Source organism: Mesoplodon bidens (genome assembly GCF_964165515.1).
Source record: "Mesoplodon bidens genome assembly, chromosome: 16".
Classification (NCBI taxonomy): domain Eukaryota; kingdom Metazoa; phylum Chordata; class Mammalia; order Artiodactyla; family Ziphiidae; genus Mesoplodon; species Mesoplodon bidens.
Genome location: NC_138173.1, coordinates 27087521 through 27098267, shown reverse-complemented (window position 1 = coordinate 27098267; position 10747 = coordinate 27087521). Strand labels below are relative to the sequence as shown.

Here is a 10747-nt window from a genome sequence, read left to right as displayed (position 1 = left end):
ACTCGATATATTTGTTTTAACATTAAATATGGTAATGTGCCTAAACTAATTAGCCCAGTATCTGATACTTAGTGAGTTTTCAGTAGATATTATTATCATTATTATCATCATTAATAACATTGTTATTTCCAAGTCCCAGAATGGCTGTTTAAGCCTTTCCACATCTTTATGTTCCTATCATATTTCAGAACAAGACAAGTATAACGTAGAAAGAGATTTTACTTGAAAAAAATGAAAGAGGAAAAGTAAAGACTGTAAATAAAAAGGTTTTATAAGAAGGGATGTGATCAGGAGGGAGAGGAAGAGGACAGAAATTGGATGAGATGAATGTGAACGGCCACCTTGTTTGGGACCTCTCCACCCTCCATGCCTATGCATCTTCCCCCCTAAATAGTTTGGGACCCAGCTACACATCACAACATCTCAAGCATATCTGTATGCTTCCTTCCATAGTGTATGAATCCCATAGATTCTGAGCTCCTTCAGGATAATCCAGGCTCAGGGCAGGTGTGAAAATCAGAGTAACCATACTCTGAATCTCTAATTAGCATCAATAACAGTATCAATAATAGCATCAAAACAGAGTATCAATAACAGTGTTAAAGGCCGAAAAAAATGTGTTGAAGCAGGAAATGTCATAAAATGTGGAAATGCTCTGTTCTGGTGATAGCTAAGACTTAGTTTATATATGAGACTCAGTTTTTTGTGTTTTGTTTTTCAGTGCGTTTAGTAAATCTGGTGAAGGCATTTTGTTTTTTTTTTTTCCTCTGCAGTTTCCACTTTCTCAGGATGAGTGAGTTGCAGATTCCTTAAGCTTCTGCATCTAGAATGCCAAGAGCATCATGATCAATTTGCCACTTGGTTTCCACTGAAACTATTAGAAATTAGAAGGCTTAGTCCCTTATTTTCACTACCCTCGTGTGTACATTTTTAGGTAAACAAGCATTAAGACCTTTTGCCCTTAAATTTCTGTTTTCCTTCCCCTATCACTTCAAGCCATTTTAAACAATCTTAATGCTTAAACACACATTTCCCTCTAACAGAGATCTACACACTGCCTTCTGGTTTATTTCCTTTATAATCGCTTTTTAAATTTTTTTCCTGGCTGCCCCAGTGCCCCATCCCCAGCTAGGTTGGGTTGTGAGTGAGGTGTGTGTTTGGAGGGATGGAAAAGAGAACTGAGACCTCCTGCTGGATGGACTTTTTACCTGCTGCTCTTCTGATTATTTGTGCTGGGATGCGGCAGCTCTTAAAAAGAGCTAGGATTAAGCCTGCTCAGAGGGAAACTGAACTGGGTATCAAGAGAACACAGGAGAGAATCGATGAATTACCGACTTACTTACCTCACCTCAGCAGCATATTTAGAAACTCTGGTCTTTCCAAATTTATCATATCTGGCGCTCCCTCTATATCTATCACAGTAGAAGAAGAAGAGAAGGCCAAGTGAAATTTCTGATCCTAGAGATAGTGTTTTCTTCATGGGCTTACTGTAATATATTTGCTGACAGCCTCCTGTTGTGCAATTTCCTCTCACTCCAAAGATATTTCTTAGATCAAATCCAAGGTTATTATTTAGGAAAAGAAAAAACACACTTTTTTTTTTTTTTAGAAAAATGGAGAAATCCTTCATTGTCCCAGTTCTATTTCTGGTAGTGGGAGAATAAAAAGGCTGGGCAGAGAGCGCAGGGAGAGGACTGGGGCTGGCAGTGAGAATTCAGCCTGAAGGAGGCTAGTGCGCCACAGCTAGCTGGGAGGGAGTCCGGGAAAACTCTGGAGCTGCCGAAAAGGCAAGAGACTTTTTCTTCCCTCTTGGTTTCCTGGTGCACGAAGAGAGGGGATTAAGAGCTCTGCTTAAATGAGCTCCACAGACGGGCGCGGGACACTGGGGCTGCTGCTGCCGCCGCCGCCAAGAGGCCTGTGTGCGAGCACAGGTAACTGTCCACGCCGCCCTTCCGGGAGCCTGTGAAGCCCGTCACTGCCGGGGTCCCGGGATCTAGAGACGGCTTCCCTGGGAGAACACACTCCACGCCTAGGACTGGTGCAACATCACGCCGGCCTCTGCCGCTGCAGGCTCACCCCACACTCCGTGCCCCTCCATCCCCCACGGCCTGAGTGAACCAGAGTCCCCGAAGAGGCTGCTCCTTTAACCCTGTCCTGTCTGAGCGAAGAGCAGATGCCCTCCGGCGACCTACATGCAGAGGTGGGGCCAAATCCAAAGCTGAGACCGTGGAGCTGTGAGAACAAAGAAGAGAAAGGGAAATCTCTCCCAGCAGCCTCAGAAGCAGCGGATTAAAGCTCCACAATCAACTAGATGTACCCTGCGTCTGTGGAATACATGAATAGACAACAAATCATCCCAAATTGAGGAGCCAGGAGTCAGTGCTGTGCCTCTGAGGTGGGAGAGCCAACTTCAGGACACTGGTCCACAAGAGACCTCCCAGCTCCACATAATATCAAACGGCGAAAATCTTCCAGAGATCTCCATCTCAACACCAGCACCCAGCTTCACTCAACGACCAGCAAACTACAGTGCTGGACACCCTATGCCAAACAACTAGCAAGACAGGAACACAACGCCACCCATTAGCAGAGAGGCTGCCTAAAATCATAAAAAGTCCGCAGACATCCCAAAACACACCACCAGACGTGGACCTGCCCACCAGAAAGACAAGATCCAGCCTCACCCACCAGAACACAGGCACTAGCCCGCTCCACCAGGAAGCCTACACAACCCACTAAACCAACCTTAGCCACTGGGGACAGACACCAAAAACAACGGGAACTACGAACCTGCAGCCTGCAAAAAGGAGACCCCAAACACAGTAACATAAGCAAAATGAGAAGACAGAAAAACACACAGCAGCAGAAGGAGCAAGATAAAAACCTACCAGACCTAACAAATGAAGAGGTAATAGGCAGTCTACCTGAAAAAGAATTCAGAATAATGATAGTAAAGATGATCCAAGATCCAAAATCTTGGAAACAGAATAGACAAAATGCAAGAAACAGTTAACAAGGACCTAGAAGAACTAAAGATGAATCAAGCATCGATTAAAAACACAATACATGAAATAAAAAATACTCTAGATGGGATCAATAGAAGAATAACTGAGGCAGAAGAACGGATAAGTGAGGTGGAAGATAAAATAGTGGAAATAAGTGATGCAGAGCGAAATAAAGAAAAAAGAATGAAAAGAACAGAGGACAGCCTCAGAGACCTCTGGGACAACATTAAATGCACCAATATTCGAATTATAGGGGTTCCAGAAGAAGAAGAGAAAAAAGAAAGGGACTGAGAAAATATTTGAAGAGATTATAGTTGAAAACTTCCTTAATATGGGAAAGAAAATAGTTAATCAAGTCCAGGAGGCACAGAGAGTCCCATACAGAATAAATCCAAGGAGAAATACGCCAAGACACATACTAATCAAACTGTCAAAAATTGAAAACAAAGAAATCCTATTAAAAGCAGCAAGGCAAAAACAACAAATAACACACAAGGGAATCCCCATAAGGATAACAGCTGATCTCTCAGCAGAACCTCTACAAGCCAGAAGGGAGTGGCAGGACATAATTAAAGTGATGAAGGAGAAAAACCTGCAACCAAGATTACTCTACCCAGCAAGGATCTCATTCAGATTTGATGGAGAAATTAAAACCTTTAAAGACAAGCAAAAGCTGAGAGAGTTCAGCACCAGCAAACCAGCTTTACAACAAATGCTAAAGGAACTTCTCTAGGCAAAAAACACAACGAAGGAATGACCTAAAATACCGAACCCAAAACAATTAAGGAAATGGGAATAGGAACATACATATCGATAATTACCTTAAATGTAAATGGACTAAATGCTCCCACCAAAAGACACGGATTGGCTGAATGGATACAAAAACAAGACCCATATATATGCTGTCTACAAGAGACCCACTTCAGACCGAGAGACACATACAGACTGAAAGTAAGGGGATGGAAAAAGATATTCCATGCAAATGGGAACCAAAAGAAAGCTGGAGTAGCAATTCTCATATCAGATAAAATAGACTTTAAAATAAAGACTATTAGAAGAGACAAAGTAGGACACTACATAATGATCAAGGGATCGAACCAAGAAGAAGATATAACAATTCTAAATATTTATGCACCCAACATAGGAGCACCCCAATACATAAGGCAAATACTAGCAGGCATAAAAGGAGAAATCGACAGTAACACAATCATAGTAGGGGACTTTAACACCCCACTTTCACCAATGGACAGATCATCCAAAATGAAAATAAATAAGGAAACACGAGCTTTAAAGGATACATTAAATAGGATGAACTTAATTGATATTTATAGGACATTCCATCCAAAAACAACAGAATACACATTTTTCTCAAGTGCTCATGGAACATTCTCCAGGATAGATCATATCTTGGGTCACAAATCAAGCCTTGGTAAATTTAAGAAAATTGAAATTGTATCAAGTATCTTTTCCGAACACAATGCTATGAGACTAGACATCAATTACAGGAAAAGATCTGTAAAAAATACAAACACATGGAGGCTAAACAATACACTAAATAACGAAGTGATCACTGAGGAAATCAAAGAGGAAATTAAAAACTACCTAGAAACAAATGACAATGGAGACACGATGACCCAAAACCTATGGGACAAGGCAAAAGCAGTTCTAAGGGGGAAGTTTATAGCAATACAATCCCACCTTAAGAAACAGGAAACATTTCGAGTAAACAACCTGACCCTGCACCTAAAGCAATTAGAGAAAGAAGAACAAAAAAACCCCAAAGTTAGCAGAAGGAAAGAAATCATAAAAATCAGATCAGAAATAAATGAAAAAGAAATGAAGGAAACGATAGCAAAGTTCAATAAAACTAAAAGCTGGTTCTTTGAGAAGATAAACAAAATTGATAAACCATTAGCCAGACTCATCAAGAAAAAAAGCAAGAAGACTCAAATCAATAGAATTAGAAATGAAAAAGGAGAAGTAACAACTGACACTGCAGAACTACAAAAGATCATGACAGATTATTACAAGCAACTCTATGCCAATAAAATGGACAACGTGGAAGAAATGGACAAATTCTTAGAAATGCACAACCTGTCAAGACTGAATCAGGAAGAAATAGAAAATATGAACAGACCAATCACAAGCACTGAAATTGAAACTGTGATAAAAAATCTTCCAACAAACAAAAGCCCAGGACCAGATGGCTTCACAGGCGAATTCTATCAAACATTTAGAGAAGAGCTAACACCTATCCTTCTCAAACTCTTTCAAAATATAGCAGAGGGAGGAGCACTCCCAAACTCATTCTACGAGGCCACCATCACCTTGATACCAAAACCAGACAAGGATGACACAAAGAAAGAAAACTACAGGCCAATATCACTGATGAACATAGATGCAAAAATCCTCAACAAAATACTAGCAAACAGAATCCAACAACACATTAAAAGGATCATACACCCTGATCAAGTGGGGTTTATTCCAGGAATGTTAGGATTCTTGAATATATGCAAATCAATCAGTGTGATACACCATATCAACAAATTGAAGGAGAAAAACCATATGATCATCTCAATAGATGCAGAGAAAGCTTTTGACAAAATTCAACACCCATTTATGATAAAAAACCCTGCGAAAGTAGGCATAGAGGGAACTTTCCTCAACATAATAAAGGCCATATATGACAAACCCACAGCCAGCATCATCTTCAATAGTGAAAAACTGAAAACATTTCCACTAAGATCAGGAACAAGACAAGGCTGCCCACACTCACCACTCTTATTCAACCTAGTTTTGGAAATTTTAGCCACAGCAATCAGAGAAGAAAAGGAAATAAAAGGAATCCAAATCAGAAAAGAAGAAGTAAAGCTGTCACTGTTTGCAGATGACATGATACTATACATAGAGAATCCTAAAGATGCTACCAGAAAACTACTAGAGCTAATCAATGAATTTGGTAAAGCAGCAGGATAAAAAATTAATGCACAGAAATCTCTGGCATTCCTATATACTAATGATGAAAAATCTGAAAGTGAAATCAAGAAAACACTCCCATTTACCATTGCAACAAAAAGTATAAAATATCTAGGAATAAACCTACCTAAGGAGACAAAAGACCTGTATGCAGAAAATTATAAGACACTGATGAAAGAAATTAAAGATGAAAGAAATAGATGGAGAGATGTACCATGTTCTTGGATTGGAAGAATCAACATTGTGAAAATGACTCTACTACGCAAAGCAATCTACAGATTCAATGCAATCCCTATCAAACTACCACTGGCATTTTTCACAGAACTAGAACAAAAAATTTCACAATTTGTATGGCAACACAAAAGACCCCGAATAGCCAAAGCAATCTTGAGAACGAAAAATGGAGCTGGAGGAATCAGGCTCCCTGACTTCAGACTATACTACAAAGCTACAGTAATCAAGGCAGTGTGGTACTCTCACAAAAACAGAAAGATAGATCAATGGAAGAGGATAGAAAGCCCAGTGATAAACCCATGCACATATGGTCACCTTATCTTTGATAAAGGAGGCAGGAATGTACAGTGGACAAAGGACAGTCTCTTCAATAAGTGGTGCTGGGAAAACTGGACAGGTACATGTAAAAGTATGAGATTAGGTCACTCCCTAACACCATACACAAAAATAAGCTCAAAATGGATTAAAGACCTAAATGTAAGGCCAGACACTATGAAACTCTTAGAGGAAAACATAGGCAGAACACTCTATGACATAAATCACAGCAAGATCCTTTTGGACCCACCTCCTAGAGTAATGGAAATAATGACAAAAATAAACACATGGGACCTAATGAAACTTAAAAGCTTTTGCACAGAAAAGGAAACCATAAACAAGACCAAAAGACAACCCTCAGAATGGGAGAAAATATTTACAAATGAAGCAACTTACAAAGGATCAATCTCCAAAAGTTATAAGCAGCTCATGCAGCTCAACAACAAAAAAACAAACAACCCAATCCAAAAATGGGCAGAAGACCTAAATAGACATTTCTCCACAGAAGATATCCAGACTGCCAACAAACACATGAAAGGATGCTCAACATCTTTACTCATTAGAGAAATGCAAATCAAAACTACAATGAGATATCATCTCACACCAGTCAGAATGGCCATCATCAAAAAATCTAGAAACAATAAATGCTGGAGAGTGTGTGGAGAAAAGGGAACACTCTTGCATTGCTCGTGGGAATGTGAATTGGTACAGCCACTATGGAGAACGGTATGGAGGTTCCTTAAAAAACTACAAATAGAACCACCATATGACCCAGCAATCCCACTACTGAGCATATACCCTGAGAAAATCATAATTCAAAAAGAGTCATGTACCAGAATGTTCATAGCAGCCCTATTTACAATAGCCCAGAGATGGAAACAACCTAAGTGTCCATCATCGAATGAATGGATAAAGAAGATGTGGCACATATATACAATGGAATATTACTCAGCCATAAAAAGAAACGAAATTGAGCTATTTGTAATGAGGTGGATGGACCTAGAGTCTGTCATACAGAGTGAAGTAAGTGAGAAAGAGGAAGACAAATACTGTATGCTGACACATATATATGGAATTTAAGAAAAAATATGTCATGAAGAACATAGGTGTATGATAGCAATAAAGACACAGATCTACTAGAGAATGGACTTTAGGATATGGGGAGGGGGAAGGGTAAGCTGTGACAAAGCGAAAGAGTGGCATGGACATATATACACTACCAAATGTAAGGTAGATAGCTAGTGGGAAGCAGCCGCATAGCACAGGGAGATCAGCTCGCTGCTTTGTGACCGCCTGGAGGGGTGGGTTAGGGAGGGCGGGAGGGAGACGCAAAAGGGAGGGGATATGGGAACATATGTATATGTATAACTGATTAAATTTGCTAAATAAAAAAAAATGGCTGGGCAAGGGGAGAAGGACTGTAAGAGGGGGCAGGTGGACTTGGGTCAGAGTGGACAGCAGATGTAGTGTTGGAGAGCGAGCCCATGGCAAGAGCAGGCCCCTCCTCCTTCTTGCTTTTTCTTCAAGGCTTAAAAGACATTCTTTTAGTTTTTCAGATAGTAATCTATTTAAACCACTTAATAATTTTATGAGATAGATGCTACTTTTAGTTCTTTTTTCAGATGAGCCACCTGATATTTATCAACTTTAAGTACCTTGTCCAACATAATTCCAAAATTATTGAGGTGAAACTTTAACGAATATTCCCAGTAGTTAAAAACTGCCAAAGTGAATGTTATTGGATACTATCTACCAAATATTAGTATTTAGTAAGTAGTTGGATACATGTATCTCGGTTTCAAAGGAAATGCTTGCGCTAAAAATATAAATTTAGGAGCCAGTCATGGAGCAGAATAAGAGGACTTATGAATTAATATAGGTAGAAAATAAAGAGATTATATCTAGAGACAATATTGCCCTTGTGTCAGAGGTTGCTTTTGAATTCTGACTCTATTTCTTAACCATTAGAATAAACTTGGATATGATACATACTACTCTAAAAATTAAATTGTGAGAGGCAGCATATTAAAAATGTTAAGAACATAGATTTCCAGCTTTGCCACTTTGTGAAGATAAACAAATTATCTAAATTTTCTAAGTATCATTTTTCCTCATCCACAAAATGGAAAAAGTAATTATAGCTACTTCAGAGGGTTATTTTGAATTTTTATAGAAATTAATATTTAGTGAATTTATGCTATTTATTAAGTTCTTGTAAATTCTAATATTTTTCTTTTTTCTAAAATATAATTGGTAAGAGTACTTACCACATACCCTTAAGAAATAAATGAAATAAAGCATATATAAGTACTAAATAAATATTAACTCTTTTTTTTTTTTTGAGTCATGGTTTTATTGCTGGGTTTCAGGGAAAGGGCTCAAATGCACCCAATCTCCTTCAGCTTGGCCACCAAGTCCTCTGTTGTCTCCACCTTGACACCGGCCGTGTGCTGGGGTGGGTCTTCCAAGCTAATCACAGAGAATTGGAGGTCAGGTCCACACCCAGGTCCCCAGCCTTGATCACCTTGATCTTCTTGGCTTTCACAATGTTGGGTAATGTATCATAGTGGGGCTCGTTGAGTTGCAGGTCAGCAGTCACCACATCAGGCACCTTCAGGAGCAGGATCTCCAGGCCTCCATCCATCTCCTGCTCTGCTTTCACCTTGTCCCCTTCCAGCGTCACCTGGGAGACGAATGTGCCCTGTGGCCAGTCCAGAAATCCAGCTGTCATCTGCCCTACCTGGTTACAATGATCATCAATGGCCTTCTTGCCCAGGTCCACCTTCTCCTTCTCTGCCAGTTTGGCCAGGACCCGGGCCACCTGCAGGGGACTCAGGAGATCTGCCTATGCAGCCAGCACCTCCACGTGGATGCCTCGGTCTGCACCCATGACCAGAGCAGTGCGGATGGTCTCCTGGCACTGGGCAGGCCCGCAGCTGATGGCAATGACTTCCTTCACCAGCTTTTTCTCCTTGAGTTGCACGGCCTCCTCCATGGCGATCTAGCAGAAGGGGTTAATGGAGCGCTTCACGCAGTCTGACTGCACCCATCCTGTTGGGCTTCACCAGGATCTGCTCAGCCGGGAGGGGAACTGGCAGGGTCAGGTGGAAGCAGGCAAGAAGGCAGGTGTAGGGGTAGGGGGTGGCCGAGACGCCAAGCCTCGCCCAGGCTGGATGGGGGCCAGAGGGATGTGGAAAGGGGCAGGACCTTGTCCAGGGTCCCACAGCTTCAGGGGCAGAGAGGGTTAGAATTCACAGGTGGGTGGAGGCCACCTTTTCACTCAGACATTCACTGAGTGCCAGGGACATCCGACATGTTTGTCCTACTCTGTGGCTGCTTCTTGGGCCTGAAAGAGTGTTGCACAAATTTTTCTTTACAATAACCCGTAGCAAGAGGTACATTTTACAATATTCCCAAGTGTATTATAAGTGCACACATACATTTATATATAAACATAAATACCACGGCCATATGAGGTTTGGTGATGAATTCTAACCCTTCCATTATACACCTTACCCTGACATTTTTTATTCTTTTCTTTACAATTAATTAATTAATTTTTAACATCTTTCTTGGAGTATAATTGCTTTACATTGTGTTAGTTTCTGCCATATAACAAAGTGAATCAGCTATAAGTATACATATATCCCCATATCCCTTCCCTCTTGCATCTCGGTCCCTCCCACCCTCCCTATCCCACCCCTTTAGGTGGTCACAAAGCACCCAGCTGATCTCCCTGTGCTATGAGACTACTTCCCACTATCTATTTTACATTTGGGAGTGTATACATGTCCAAGCCACTCTCTCACTTCGTCCCACCTTACCCTGCCTCCTCCCTGTGTCCTTAAGTCCATTATTTATGTCTGTGTCTTTATTCCTGTCCTGCCCTTAGGTTCTTCAGAACCATTTTTATTTTTTTTTAGATTCCATATGTATGTGTTAGCATACGGTATTTGTTTTTTTCTTTCTGACTTACTTCACTCTATCTGACAGATACTAGGTCCACCCACCCCACTACAAATAATTCAATTTTGTTTCTTTTTATAGCTGAGTAATATTCCATTGTATATATGTGCCACGTCTTCTTTATCCATACATCTGTCAATGGACACTTAGGTTGCTTCCATGTCCTGGCAAATGTAAATACTACTGCAGTGAACACTGTGGTACATGACTGTTTGAGTTATGGTTTTCTCAGGGTATATGCCCAGTAGCGG

The 10747-nt window shown here is 40.6% G+C and overlaps 1 pseudogene across 1 annotated transcript; it reads right to left on the bottom strand.

The window, feature by feature from the left end:
• Nucleotides 1-8605: 8605 nt before the first annotated feature.
• On the bottom strand, nucleotides 8606-9845 carry LOC308630008 (electron transfer flavoprotein subunit beta-like; annotated as a pseudogene). Its single transcript has one exon. The product of its transcript is annotated as an electron transfer flavoprotein subunit beta-like (transcript).
• Nucleotides 9846-10747: the final 902 nt, after the last annotated feature.